Source organism: Apaloderma vittatum, unplaced genomic scaffold, assembly GCF_000703405.1.
Source record: "Apaloderma vittatum isolate BGI_N311 unplaced genomic scaffold, ASM70340v1 scaffold7764, whole genome shotgun sequence".
Taxonomy (NCBI): domain Eukaryota; kingdom Metazoa; phylum Chordata; class Aves; order Trogoniformes; family Trogonidae; genus Apaloderma; species Apaloderma vittatum.
This window is the reverse complement of record NW_009710917.1, coordinates 109,994-114,310: the sequence shown is the minus strand read 5'-3', so window position 1 is coordinate 114,310 and position 4,317 is coordinate 109,994.

Below are 4,317 nucleotides of genomic sequence, written 5' to 3'. Positions count from 1 at the left end.
CCTGATCTAGTTGGAGATGTCCCTGCTCACTGCAGGGGAGGGGTTGGACTAGTTGACCTTTACTGGTCCCTTCCAGTGCAAGCTATTCTATAATTCTATGATTTTTCATGTTTCTCAAGCTCCTGATTATGTTACCTTAACTGCATTCTTCCAGCCATGTGTGCTCCCTTTCTTTCTTAAACAGGTTTAACACAGCATTGCTTCCTAAACAGACTAGGTCCTAAAGCTGAGCACTCTTCCCGTTCTTCTCAGATTCTCAGGCTAAATATCACAAAATCACAGAATTGTTGAGGCTGGCAAAGCCCTCTGAGATCATCAAGTCCAGCCTGTGTCCCAATACCACCACGTCGGCCAGACCAGGGCACCAAGTGCCACATCCAGACTCTCCTTAAACCCCTCCAGGGATGGGGTCTCCACCACTTCCCTGGGCAGAGCATCCCAGTGCCTGAGCACCCTCTGCGTGAGGAAGGGCTGCCCGAGACCCAACCTGAACCTCCCCTGACGCAGTTTCAGGCCGGACCCTCTTGTCCTGTCATTACTTGCTGGGGCATAGAGAATGAGAAGGTCCCCCCTGAGTCTCCTCTTCTCCAGCTGAACACCCCCAGCTCCCTCAGCCTCTCCTCACAGGACTTTCCCTCCAGTCCCTTCCCCAGCCTCGTTGCTCTCCTCTGGACCCGCTCCAGCCCCTCAAGGTCTTTCTTGCAGAGACCTGCACACAGGACTCGAGGGGAAGCCTCACCAGTCAATATATTTCAATAAATATATTGACACAGTCTTTGCAACAAGACCTGGGCTTGGTCTGCCCATGCACCAAACCCGTCAGAAGCAATTCAGTCATGGACCTCTCTTTTACTATGCTTCAACTGGTGATCCTCATCACCCTAGTACATGGCTGCGTGGCTATAAGGTTTACAGTAGAGGTGCATGGAGCTGGCAAAGAAGTGTGATTGCGGGAGCGTATACAACAACCCTGTGCAATGTATTTGCTATCTCTGAACCTGTTTAGATTTTCTTTGGATGGGAGCCCTTTGAGTGGGAGAGAGACTTGGAAAAGACACTAATTAGAAACTTGCTAAACAACCTACCAGATGACAAATGTCTCCAGCATTGAAAACTAGAGGTGAAAAAGACCATTTGCAGCTTGTTTACCTCTACCTACCTAAGATCCACTGTGACTCTATCCTCATATATTTTCATGTACTTTTCTCTGATAGGCTTTAAATTACTCAAGTGATAAGGTCACTACCTCATCACTGTACACTGTGCAATATGCGTACAGTAATTGTAATATTTTCTGAATGAACATTTGTATTCTCGATAGACTGATAATAGGACTATTAGTGTTGCAGCTGAGGTGGGTAGAACACTACTCACTTTTTACCAGGCTGGCCTTTAGTCAGATGGAACTATAATTCTCGTTAACAAAAGCAACACAATGCTGTACACAAGGTAGTTAAATACTACCATAAAAGAAAGCATCTATCCAAACGCTCCTGAAATATATACCCAAAGATGTTTCTGCTACCATGGTTGATTTCTAACAAAGAAGTTCACCTTGCCTTAAAAATAATCTGCATAAAAAGTCAAGCTTCAGGGAAGAAGCAGAAGAGATTACGTCAAAGGTATTAAAAAGTAGGAATAAGGTCTACACAAGTATTCTATGTGCTAAGGATATTTCAGTACCATTCACATTTCAGCCATACTGGCCATCCAGCTGAGATTTTTGCAGGATGTTGCTGTTCTTTGATATTCTGATGAGAATCATAAAAGTGACTTTAACGTAATTCAGTTTTCAATTCTTTTCTGAGAATTTGCTGCGGGCTAATGGCATCCATTAAGTAGGCAGTTATATGTGAGGGGGAATCAACCCCAAAGAAACAAATCCAAGTTAAGCTATGTCTCCAGGAAAGCTGCATAATATTCAGTTCATACCAGGGAAAATGCTCTCCCAACTTTCTAATTTCAGGTATTTGACACTCAGCCTGAACTCATGCCAGTGATTATTTGCATCACTTTCCAACCTGCAGCTCTCTGTGTCTGCTATCTGAGTTACTGTCACTACCTCTGCGAACAGCACCGAGACCCATGTGGCTGGATTTACGGCTTGACGGAATTAAATAAGCAGCACAACATCCACCAAATTGCTCTTTTTCAGAAAGATCCTAACGATTCTCATGTGCTTCGTATCCAGTCCAACTCATCCAGGCTTCCCTCCCTACGAAGCAGTTTTCCCATTACTGAATATATTCTGCACGTACTGAGCCTTTTTCCTTGGCAAATCTCTGAGCTGATCCCTGCGCAGCCTAACCCCTAGAATATGTCCTGTGTGCTTACTGAATTTTTCATGAATCCCACATTAAATCTGCAGGCTTTGAGGTGCACCGGGGAGCTGACATATTTACCCTTCAAGATCAGCACCACCGTTATCTTTCCTAGAGAAGCACAGGAGCACCTTTGTTTTCCAAACTACATGTGGGCAAAGGAAAGACCACGGTCCTCACCAGTCACTCAGCTGCCACATCGTCATTCTCCCCAAGTGCATTCCTTATGCCATTTATTAGCATTGCTAATACCGAGCACCTCATTTTTATGCCGCTAGCAGCGATTGTGAAAGCCATACTGAACTTTCTAATCCATTTATCTATTAATTTATTATCTAATTAAGGCTCACAATGACAGTGCTATTTGTTTAAAAATGCCCTCAAACTAAACCAATACAAAACACACATGCATTCAAATCAATTAAAATGCTACTTGCTAATGTTTTCCTTAATCAGTTGGTAACTGTTCCACTACCGTTTAAAGGAAGGCAAAATTCATTTTAACTTCATCATAATCGTGTGACCTACTTGCACAGTGCCAAACTGATACAAATGGATGTTACTGTCATGTCATAAGGGCATGGAATTGTACCAGCCATGAATTTTGCAAGAGCCGGCGTAGGAATAAGGCTTTTTTTGCATAAAAGGGCCCTAGAACATTAGTTTAAATGCAACCACTGAAAGACAAGCAGGCAAAACGGAGATTTCTGAAGAGTTTACTAAAGTTTATGTCATACCTCACGCTGCACCTTTGTGATTTATTCTCCCAACAGCAGCAGAATGTAGAGCCACATGCTTAATGCTTCGTGCTCTACGGAAAAGGGGAAAAAAAAAAAGCACTGGCCTTCCTGTGTTGCTTAAACAAAGCTTGACCTCATTCTTTAGCTGTGTCAGAGAGACCTTGCACTGTGGCACCCGCACACAGAGAAATCCTGCATAATACCTTAATGCCATTTGGTTTGGCCACTGACTTCAAAAGCTGTTGCCTCTCTTTGTTTGGAAGCAAAATGTGCAGGCGTTGCACGTCCCAGCCCGCGGCAGATGTTGCACCGTGATCTACCTTCCCGAGACTGTGAAAGATCAAACCTGATGTTAATTGCTTACTGTGGCAAAAGATTGCTGGGGCACAGCTGGAAAGGAGATCTTTCCCTGCCCCCAGAGCTTGTGGTAGTAACAGCACAGATTATCACGCTGGAGAGAGTTGCTCCATTTGGTTATTTAGAAACATTTTAAGAGCATCTTTCAAAGCCCGTGGTAATGCACACTGACACCAAGGTCTGAAATAGAAATCCCCATGGACTTGGTCTGTCCTGTTCAGCCTGGAAATGCATGGAGGGACATTCATTCATTCTCGAGATCTGTGTTTGAACATGATTAAGTTCAACCGCTGCTGTTTTTCCTCTCCTGCATGGAGCATCACTTTCCCTTATGTTCGTTATTTATAGTGCCGCATAAGATATTTTTAAGACAAGGAAAAGCAGAAAAAAACAAACTGAAGACACCCATAGCTGTAGGTTTTTTTAACTAAGAATGACTAAATAACATTTCTCAAGCAATTTACTTCTTCAAAGTTTTGGTTTGTTTTCCTTTTTAATACTAAGCAGGTAGCAGAAAGATAATGTAATGTAATAAACAGTGTATTTGTACACACAAATCAACACTTGTATTAGCAGAGTTTTACAACTGTGGCTCTGCAGTGACTGGAATGACACGGGTACATCTTGGATGTTAATCACTCACTTTGCCTGATTTTTACGCAACCCATTTGAAAAGTGAAGAAATAAACCTGAAGAGGCTTTTTTTTTCTTTCCTTTGCAAGGGAAAACAAGGGAGCAGGATCTGACCTTTCTCCTTCTGAAGTCCAGGGGAGACTGTATCTGCGAGCTTCAAACCCTCATTGCCTTCCAGCACAAGTGTCAGCCCATGGGCTGGCAAGCTGGTTTTCAAGTGACAGCTAAGCCACCTGAAGAGTTGCTCTGCTTTATCAGTTCAGCAG